This window comes from Phoxinus phoxinus, assembly GCF_949152265.1.
Source record: "Phoxinus phoxinus genome assembly, chromosome: 17".
NCBI classification, from domain to species: Eukaryota; Metazoa; Chordata; class Actinopteri; order Cypriniformes; family Leuciscidae; genus Phoxinus; species Phoxinus phoxinus.
In genome coordinates this window covers 7,463,262-7,474,899 of record NC_136892.1, presented here as the reverse complement: position 1 = coordinate 7,474,899, position 11,638 = coordinate 7,463,262, and positions in this window count along the sequence as shown.

Here is an 11,638-nt window from a genome sequence, read left to right as displayed (position 1 = left end):
CAACATGAAGGACAAATGGTTTTTCAAAGTCTGGATATGCCATAATGTGTGGCCTTGACAACTCCGCGATCAGCTTCTCCAGCGCTTCCTGATGTCTCCCTGTCCACTCTACTGGCAGTGATGGAGGTGTTTGCGAGGAAGAGTTCCCTCTTTTTCTGGAGCCTTTCGTCTTGCACATGCTGGGCTTTGTCAACAGTTCATATAAAGGCTTGGCAATTCTGGCAAAGTCAGCAATGTATGATCTGTAGTAACCAAGGAAACCCATGAGCTTCCTCACCTCACGAACAGTGCTAGGTGTTTCCCACTTTAGTGCTTGCACAGCCTCTTTTTCTTTGGGGTTCATGCTGTACCCATGTTCAGAGATGATGCGGCCCACATAGCAGACTTCCCGCTTAAAAAAGTCACATTTCCTTGGCCTTAGCTTGATACCACACTGATCCTGTCGCTGTAGTACTTTCTTCAAGTCCTCTAGGTGCTGGTCGAAGTCCTTGCTGAAGACTAACACGTCGTCAAGATAGGGAACACAGATATCATCCCTTAACTCTCCTAGACACTCTTCCATGTATCTCTGAAAGGCGGTGGGTGCATTCGTGAGGCCAAGAGGTATGCGTACCCACTTGTAGAGCCCCCAGGGTGTTATGAATGCTGTGTATGCCCTACTGTCTTTACTCATGAAGCCCTGATGATAGGCTTTACCCTGGTCCAGCACAGTAGATTTTCTAGGATCTCTTGGATTCGTGGGATGGGATGCCGGTCAGGGTGTGTCTTTTCATTGAGCAGCCGGTAGTCCACACACAGACGCAAGCTTCCATCCTTCTTTCTCACACACACAACCGGCGAGGAATAGGAGGATGTCGACTTTTGGATCCACCCCTGACTCAGTAAATTCTGTATGTGGGTCTTCACCTCTTGATACAGGGGTCGTGGGATTGCATTGTACGTCTTTTGTACAGGGATTTTGTCTTTCAAACAAATGTCCATTCTAAGGTCCTGAATACATCCAGTATCCCAGTCATCCTTAGCAAACACTACACTATTCTCTCTCAACAGCTGTCTCACACGTTCCTGTTGTTCCCCAGGTAAGTGACTGAGGTCCACTGGAGGGTCCCATCCTTCACTCTCCTGAACATTGTGATAGCTGAGATTGGGATTCAGACTGAGGTGGTGGTTTCACTTCCAGCTGAAGGATGGCATCCACTGTATGCAGCCACCCCAGGACAGTCCGTGCTGTAAGTGTCACCTCTTCTTCCGTGGTATTTTCCACCATCACTGTAATGTTGTCATTATCGTTCCAAGGCATCTGAATAAGCTGTTTGTTTACCTTTATACCTGCAGGCCAGGGTACTTCTGAATCAGGTTCCAGCATCACGTGCGTTCCAAGGGTAACCGCCTTATTCAGTTTGCCACAACTGACGTTCACTCTCGTGCACCTTGGAAGAATGATGGATTTTCCTCCAAGTCTTGCAATATGACAGCCGCTGCTGTTTTTGCGTTTCGTCAGGAGTGACAGAACGGCTTTTGCTTTCCTAGGGCTAACTTCCAGAGATGAACTCTGGAAATCTGCTGGGCTGCATTAGCGTGGACCAATTCCTCAATCACATTAAAGCCGATTATTGTTTCTCCAATTCACTAGATGCAATGAGAATTGGTGCCAGCAGGTGTGTGGCCCTTCCTTCAGTCTCAGTGTTTCCAGACAGACAAAACTCCACTTCCATCCAGCCTTCATATGGTATGCTCGTCCCATTCGCCGCTGTCAGGTTGAGTTCTCCCTCCTCAAGCAGCTCTCTCACTGGTCTCACTTCTGCGTCAGGAAGATGTCTCTTCTTCCACTCTGAGCCCACAATTGAAACCTGTGACCCCGTGTCCCAAAGCACTGATGTATTAACACCTCCTAGAGAACATTGCACCAAGCATCTGCGTCCCACCAAACTGGCCGTTTTCTCCTGTTTGTTCGACCATGGTCCTTCAGATAAGCAAGCTCTTGGTAAGCTTTTGATGATGTCTGATGTAATCTCAATCTTGATTGACGTCACATTGGTCACAGTTCGTTTCCGACAACCTGCTGCCCAGTGCTCACTGCTGCCACACTTGTAGCAGTGTTCACATCTTCCCTCTGGGTTGGACTGCTCACATTGGGTACAGCGTCTGGTGTTTGCTCGAACAGGTGGAAATTGATTACGAGTGAATCTCTGGTTACCGTTTCTGATTGTCTGAGGTCGTGATGTTTGAGCAAGGCTCGCTACTTGAGACGTAAGGCTCTGGATTGCCTCACAGATCACTTTGTCTCGCACATCCAGCTTTTCCATCAGGGTGTTAGGCTTTGGAGCTTTCTCTTTTTTCATACTGACACCTTTATCTTGTTCAGCATGTGCCTGTTCCTCCTCCCTAACTGTGGCCACCTTGGCTATTTTTGGTCGTGTGGTTGAGAACTTTGCTTTTCTTTCAAGCTCCAGACTATATGACATTCTCCAAAAGCACTTCATCTTCCACCAGCGGGTTTTCCAGGTAGGGTTTTAGATCTGTGCGTATGGTGTCATCATGAAGGCCAGTCAGAACTGTCTGCAAAAACTGATTCTGGATTAGTTCATAATTATATCTTAATCCTGTCTTTACATTTTCAGATGCTGACAAAACCCTCTGTCTGAGATCCATGGCTCGAACTAGGAACTGGATCTTTGGGTTCTTGAACTGCACGTGTGAGTGAGTGATACAATTCAGTTGCATCATTTTCAATAAAATGTGCTCTGAGAATTTGTTTAAGGGCAGGTAATGTTAAGTCTGTTCTACTCTCTAGGTAACTTCTCAAACTGACACCTGGAATGATGGCTTGAATGACTGCCTCAACAATTTCTCCCTCATAACCTCTTTTGCATGCCTTGTGGATCTGTCTGTCCAGGCTGGTAAAGTTTCATTTGTCTCTCTGGCCAGGTTCACAGTTATTTTTTATACACTGAATGCACTAGTGTGACACTTTCTCCTGAAGCTGATGAATTTGGCATTTTTCTGTCTGTTCTGGCACATCGTGATTCTGTTGCAGTGATTATTACAGGCTTTTCTGATGCAATTCCACTAACGCCCACAGAGTGGTGCTCCAGGTCAACTTTTCGCTGCCCCTCGTTGCTTGCTTCAACCTCTACACTAGATGAGTTCTCGTTTTCCTCTTCGTCAACATTTCTCAAACTGTCCTTCATCTTCAAGTAAAACAACATCATCTCCCTCCAAATACTGCAGAATGCATCTTCTCAGCGCGCGAGACGTGTGTGTCTCATCCTCCCCCACATTTAGCATGAACATTTCTCACAAATCTCTCAGTTGTGAAGTGTCACGGGGTGACAAATAATCCCCGGAACTATTCCCACCAGAGAAGTGTTCCCGCCGGGGCACTTTTAGCGTAACACTGTCCCCGGGCTTGTGTGTGTGTCTGTCGTCATGACAACTAAACAGCAGATTGGCAACAGGTGTGGGGACTTCACTCTGAGTGTCTGATTGAGGTGGCGCCAGTGTTTGGAGAGGATAAAACACAAGGGGAAGAGAAGGCTGGGTGTTCTCTCTCCGTGTTGTGTTGTTGTTTCTTTGTCTTCCCGCGTCGATCTGGTGTGGTTCTCTCCCGTTGGGAAATGTTTGTGATCCGAGGGCAGTTTTTGAAGAGTGGAATTTGTCGCCTGGACTGGAAAAGAGTGAGATGAGTGATTGACAAATTGAATCTCATAAACGCATGTTTTCTACACTAAATTGGATACTGGTTTGGAGTGCTTGGATCACATTGTACACCTCGCACTGAGTGAAATATACTGATTCCTTGTCGATCTCTTGCCTCCTCCTTGGCCATTGGAAACAGCGAAGTGAAGCCCGCTTGTAGTGGTGGGGAAATTATTCAGAACATCTGTCCCAACTCTGACGATCATCGGCTCTTCAGATCGTGACCTCTGGTTGAGTGTTGGCCTTATTTTGCACTTGAAGAGTGGATTTGTAGTGCTGGAATTGACATTTCCCATCACGTTGCATGTTTGGAGTTGGACTGTCGTGTGTGTGTGGAAGATTTATCTTTTATCGCCGTGCACTCCCCATGTGTCATGCTGGTCTACCGTTCATCATAAGAGCCTAGTAAGATCGATTGTAGTCACCTGTTGGATGTCAGAAGGAAAAGCCCCCGTGTGCACACTACACGTGAGAACTGTTTACCTGTGCTTAAAGTTTTTTATGCTGTCTGTTCCAGTGAAAGCCCGCTCAGCTTGTGACTCTGTCTCCTGCCACCCATGTGAGAGCTGTTCACCTCTACTGGAAGTGTTGATTCTGTCTGTTCCAGTGAAAGCCCCGCTCAGCTTGTGACTCTGTCCCTGCAACACACGTGAGAACGGTTTACCTCTGCTTGAAGTTTTTATGCTGTCTGTCCCAGTGAAAGCCCTGCTCAGCTTGTGACTCTGTCTCCTGCCACCCATGTGAGAGCCGTTTACCTCTATTTGAAGTGTTGATTCCATCTGTTCCAGTGGAAGCCCCGCTCAGTTTGCGACTTGAGTCTGTTGCAGTCCTGAAACCCACCTGTATGGTACGAAGTATCTGTCCCCTGCAACCCATGTGAGAGCTGTTCACCTCTATTTGAAGTGTTGATTCCCTCTGTTCCAGTGAAAGCCCGCTCAGCTTGTGACTCTGTTCCTGCAACACACGTGAGAACGGTTTACCTCTGCTTGAAGTTTTTGTGCTGTCTGCCCCAGTGGAAGTCCCGCTCAGCTTGTGACCCTGTCCCCTGCCACCCATGTGAGAGCTGTTCACCTCTATTTTGAAGTGTTGATTCTGTCTGTTCCAGCGGAAGCCCCACTCAGCTTGCGACTTGAGTCTGCTGCAGCCCTGAAACCCACCTGTAAGGTACGAAGTATCTGTCCCCTGCAACCCATGTGAGAGCTGTTCACCTCTATTTGAAGTGTTGATTCTGTCTGTGCCAGCGAAAGCCCCGCTCAGCTTGCGACTTGAGTCTGCTGCAGCCCTGAAACCCACCTGTATGGTGTGAAGTGCCCGCCCTTTATAACCCACGTGAGAACTGTACATCTCTGCTGGAGGTCCTGATCCGGCCTGTTCAAAGAGAGTTCTGCTCCGCCGACGACCCTGAGGTTGCTGTGGCCCGGAGGCCCCTTGTGTGGTGTTCGTCACTTACCACTGTGAGTCTGGTACTAGTGTCAGGAGGAAGTGAGCCCTGATCCACCTACTCACCTGTAATAACCACCTGTTTGTCACTTACCACTGGGAGTTGGCACCAGCGCCAGAAGGAAGTGAGCCTGACCATCTACTCACCTGTGATACCCACCGGTTCAGTACTTACCACTGTGAGTTTGGCACCAGCGCCAGAAGGAAGTGAGCCTGACCCACCCCTGACCTACCCACCGGTCCATCACTTACCACGGTGTCGCCTTGGATTCCTGGGAAGAGGAAGGAAGAGGATTTTAGATTAGGATTTTCAAATTACTTTTATATATTAAATAAAGCTTGTCATTCTTTTTATTCCTGTCTTCTGCCTCCTCCTTTGACGCGCTCCTCAGGGTGATCCTGGTCCAGGGGTGGGTGCAGTCTGGCTTGGCCCACCTCGAGCAGATAACTCGAGTAATTTACTCTCTATTTCATCCAGCGTAGCTTCCCACACAGGCAACATTATGGCCACTCACTGAACAGATGAGTATTTGTTACATATTTTCTGAGGCTTTCTATATGTATACCCTTTACATTTATATTAGTGCAAATTATCTACAATAAACAAGGAAATGAAATAAATGAAATAACAATTTGAGGTCATTACACTAACATTAGTGTAGATGCCATTCTTCATGTATTAATATGGTCATACTTCTTGGTTCTGGTAAGAACTCGAGCTGCTGCATTTTGAACTAGCTGTAGTTTGTTTATTAAGCGTGCAGGGCAACCACCCAGTAGAGCATTACAATAATCTAGCCTTGAGGTCATGAACCTATGAACTAACTGTTCCGCATTTTTCATTGAAAGCATATGTCATAATTTAGATATATTTTTAAGATGGAAGAATGCGGTTTTACAGATGCTAGAAACGTGACTTTCAAATGAAAGATTGATATCAAAGAGCACACCCAGGTTCCTAACTGACGACAAAGACTTGACAGAGCAGCCATCAATTGTTAGACTGTAATCTAGGTTAGTACGTGTGGAGGTTTTTGGTCCAATCATTAGAAACTCTGTTTTTTCAGAGTTAAGTAGTAGGAAATTACTAGTCATCCAAATTTTTATATCAGCTATGCATTACGTTAATTTTGTGAATTGGTGCATTTCGTCGGGGTGCAAAGAAATGTAGAGCTGAGTATCATCAGCATAACAGTCCTTCGGATAAGATGTTGAACCGAGGTCCTGACTCTCTGTGGTCATTAAAAATCCCAGGATGTCCTTCGAAAAAGAGTAGGGGTGTAACCCCGGCATCCTGGCCAAAATATGCCCAGTGGCCTCTGTCCATCATGGCCTCCTAATCATCCCCATATACTAATTGGCTTCATCACTGTCTCCTCTCCACCAGTAAGCTGGTGTGTGGAGGGCGTTCTGGCGCAATATGGCTGCCGTCGCATCATCCAAGTGGATGCTGCACATTGCTGGTGGTTGAGGAGATTCCCCCCTTCTATGTAAAGCGCTTTAAGGTCTCAGAAAAAGCGCTATATAAATGTAACGAATTATTATTAATTATATTATTATTATAATAGTGAAAACTAATGCCAAGCTTCCTAATGATATCTCCTAAGGGTAGCATGTACAGAGTGAACATCAACAGTCCTAGTACTGAGCCTTGTGGTACGCCATTGTCACGACTTTCAGAAACGAACCCAAGTGCAGACAGTAATAAATAAATGATGTTTTATAAGCAAAGTTCGGGAGGAGCACGTTCAAATAATTGATCCAATTATCACATCATTCCAACCAGCTGTCAACAATCAGTAATCAACATTTCTATCCAATCAGCATGAGTGGAGACCTATATACATACTCATTTGACTCACCAATGTTCCTCGACAGTTTTTCAGCATCCCTCCACCACCCCATCTCCTCACACTCGCCTGGTTACTTCCTAAACCAGCAATACGGGGGGAGTACTCTGGGTTCGGGCCGAATACCGAGCCCGGAGCCCTCTCCTCGGACAGCACGCCAAATATGCATACCATTTATTCCATCTGACTTATTTGTAAGTGTGAACTCGTGAATCACAGTTTCTTTTAGAAACAGAAAACAGGGGAAAACAAAACCCATGAGGGGGCAAATAACACAGGTGAGGGAAACTAGACTTACTAAGGTTAACTATAACTAGACTGAGAACTAGACAATAAACAAACAGCTAATACAAGATTAAACTTCACTGGACAAAACATTTGACGAGATACTTCACAGGTAGGATACAAAACGATCCAGCACAGGACAGCAAACACAAGGGGATTAAATAGGGGAGAAACTGATAAGGACAACAGGTGACACTGATTAAGCAATAACGACAAACGAGAAGAACAAGGGGGCGGGGTAAGGAGACGAGACAACAAGAGCAGACAGCCCAAACGAGAGGCCATGTGCTCGAACACAAAACATGGATCTGTCATGATCCTGCCTCAAAACTAGAGAAAAACAAGGACAAGAGGGCAGAATCATGACAGCCATACTGAAGTTTTGATCGATAAGACATCTCTTCGTTTACTGCTACAAACTGATAAATGTCAGATAATTTGAACCATGCTAATGCAATGCCAACATAATTTTCAAGTCTATTTAAATTAAATATTGTGGTCAATGGTATCAAATGCAGCACTAAGATCGAGTAACACTAATAGAGAGATACAACCACGATCGGATGATTCGAGAAAATCATTTGTAACTCTGATGAGAGCTGTCTCAGTACTATGGTACGGTCTAAATCCTGACTAGAAATCCTCGCAGATTTCATTTCTTTCTAAAAAGGAACATAGTTTTGAGAATACTGCCTTTTCTAGTAACTTTGATAGAAAAGGTAGATTTGAGATTGGCCTGTAATTGACTAAATCTCTAGGATCAAGTTGCGTTTTTGTAATAAGAGGTTTAATAACAGCCAGCTTAACAGTTTTCTGTACATATCCAAGAGACAAAGATGAATAAATGATATTAAGAAGCATCTCTTTCAATAGCTTAGTCGGTATAGGGTCTTACATACATGTAATCGATTTTAGACAATTCTTCCTCTCCTATAGCAATAAATGAATGAATGGAATTTTGGGGGGTGGCAGTTCTCCTCTGCCCAACTAACGAACAGTGTATGATTATGATTCAGGCATGCTTTACAGGTTAGAAGTCAGATTGGATCGGAACATTCCGAATATTTATCCAGTTCCATCTGATTTAAGATCGGAGTCATCGCGCCGGTATGGAAATGGATTTGTTGAGGATCAGTGCCGATGGCTGTCATGTCGATGAGGCCTTCACAAGGGAGAGTCTAGTCGACACAATCTCTGCGGACACTTCAGGAATGCGTGTGTGGTCGTGTCTAGGCACAGGTCTACTAGCTGGGCATAATGTCAGCGCCCTCAGATATATTGGGGTGGAGTGCAACAAACCGTCTAGAGGAGGAGATCATGATAAAAGGCTTCTCCAAAGAGAAACAACTGGATTCACTATTTAAACACAATATCTCCCCATGGTCTTAATGAAGAATTTGATATAAAACCATTCTTATAAAAATGGGGGAACTCATTTAAAGTAATGTAATTGTCTGGTTTTAGCCAGGTTTCTGTCAAACACAGCACATCTAGTTTATGATCTGTAATCATATCAATAACAATACGGTAAGTGCTTTTGAAGAAATGAATCGAATATCCAGCAACCCGAGCTTTATCATTCTTTTTATCTGTATTATATCTGTTTTTTATTTGTTGAACATCAATTACATTTTTACCCTTAAATGGGTTTAGGAGTTTTTTGTATTTCCTAGTTCGTGGATAAGACACAGTCTCTATATGAGGATATCTAGTTGAAAGAGTTTCTATGTGATGTAATTAGTGCCGACGTGAATAATAATCTTAGAGAATTTACAATGAGCATTAGCCAGCACTTTTAAATGTGCTTTTATGTCAGGCGCTCTGGCTCCCATCAAACATGTGACTGTGGTGTCTGGTGTCTCTATTCCGTGTAATCAGGATGTGTTTCAACAGGATTCATCACTGAGTGGGGAGAACCTGTTTGATGTTCTAATCGATTTAGATTACAGCTAGCGATGTCAGATCAATGTGACAGACAATATTAGATGATATCAGATATATTATGATGATTAAATTATAGTAAGCAATGTAAAGGGCAGTGAAGATAGAAAATAGAATTTAAAAACAAAGCTATACAGAGCTGCAAATGCAATTCACCCAGGCAGACAGGAGACGACAGTGAAAACCTATAGTTTTGAGCTCTTACTTCCAATTGTGGATTATTAAAGACTTTTGAAACTTGATCATCATCTTCTTGTTCTTCCTTCAACCTTCTGTCTTTATCTCTCTTTCTTTTATTGTTTGATTAACATTATGAAAACAGAAGGTATATGAGGCTACTGTCACTTTAACACCTAATAATGTCACCTTATATTGACACACATCAGATATTTTCTGTTTAAATTTAGTTAAGACTGTGTTTATGTGGATACTTGTTAAAATGGCATTTTGACACAATTTTGTGAGTATTTGTTCTAGACGACATGAAAGATAACTAAATTTTGCACTTGTGTGCTGTCTAAGAGTGTGCTTTATTTGGAGAACTTTCTGTGTGCGCTTCAGGTGTCTATCGGATGAGACGTCAAACCGAAGTCTTTAGTCTTGACTCTCTGTGGTCATTAAGAATCCCAGGATGTCCTTTAGAAAAAAGAGTAGGGGTGTAACCCTGGCATCCTGACTAAATTTACCCATTGGCCTCAGTCCATCATCATGACCACATCATCCCCATATATACTGATTGGCTTCATGTAATGAAGTGACGAGAACACTTTTTGTGCGCAAAAAAACAAACAAAAGTAACGACTTTATTCAGCAATCTCTCCTCTTGCACGTCATTCTCCTATGCTGTTGACGTCGTATAGTTTTAGGGGGGCTGAGACGACAGATAGGGCCCCCGTAAAAAGGGCCTAGAACTGCCCCTGCCAATGAGTGATGTAATTTTGTTTCAACTGTGCTGTAATTTGGCTGGATTTAATTAGTTTGACTGTATTGTTCTGGTCCAGATTATCATTGTGATGGGGTCAGTAGATGTTAAAAACTTCAGGACTAAAGCTCTGGACCAGATGGGAGAGGGGACTATTTCCTTTGCTCAACTCTTGGGATTTATAATTCTTGATTTGAATTTGTCAATGAATGGACCCCTCATATTACTGCCACGCAGGGCAATTGGCTCAATAACGGATTCCACTATTTTTGGACAAATTCTAATCTCCACAGGACATTGTTTTTTTTTTATGGTATAAAGGCCCTACGAGCGTATATCTCAGTTCATTCACTACTGGGATAAAGTTTATAGTGGAGGTGATTTTAGACCTAGATAGTTATTCTGTGATGAGTGAGTATGCGGTTATCCTAAAGTGAATACGTGTTCACGGGATAGTTCACTTGGAATAGCATCCAAGATGTAGGAGTATCGCTCCTTTGGAACATTACCACCACCTACTGCACTGTAGTAGTATTCAAAAGTGCATGGAGTAAGACAGGGCTGCTGCTGGGCATACACTGTGCGATTTTCATCCGATTTTGAGCCGAATTCTGACTTGTGCGACTCTCTTTTTGAGTTGCCCGGTTTTTCAGTTTTGTTGTGCGTCGTTTGTCATGTAGTGTTTGAGCAGTGTATAGGGGGAAACGAGAGGCAATAAACCTCTCCCTACTGGCAATTGGATGGTTGGATGAATTACAGGCATGTCAGAAATTTTGGTCCATCCTCGTGAGGGTATCACACAGTTGAATCAATTGACCTAAACTCAGTGTTTAAACTCAGCGCTCTGGTGGAGTTCACTTCATTTTTTTAATTTAGTTTCAATTTTACTTTAGCTCCAAGCTTAATCTTGGAGCTTAATCTGGGGCGGCAGTGGCTCAGTGGTTCATGTAGATTGTCTACAAACCGGGAGGTTGGTGGTTCAATCCCCGGTTCCACCTGACCAAGTGTCGAGGTGTCCTTGAGCAAGACACCTAACCCCAGCTGCTCCCGACGAGCTGGATCGCCTTGCATGGCTGACACCACCATCGGTGTATGAATGAGCGAGTGAATGGGTGAATGTGAGGCAATATTGTAAAGCGCTTTGGTGGCCATTGGGTCTGTGAAAGCGCTATATAAATGCAGTCCATTTACCATTTAATCTGAGTCCAATTTCAAATGATTATTAAATTTAGATTGTGTTTCCGTTTAAGAACTAATCATAAATATTTGTTATGTATTAATTTAGATAATTGATTATTCTGGGTATCCCATACTTTCAAATATTCGTTCATTAGGGGACCCGGTATCATTCAGTCATATTTCGGCCGGTTCATGCGACACAAACTCTCAGTTCTGATTTTAGACAGAGGATGCAGGGTGAACTATTTACCTTTAAGTCAGCCCTGCTTGATTATAACAAAAAGTTTAACTTTTTATAGTCACAAAACAACTTGCTAGATAA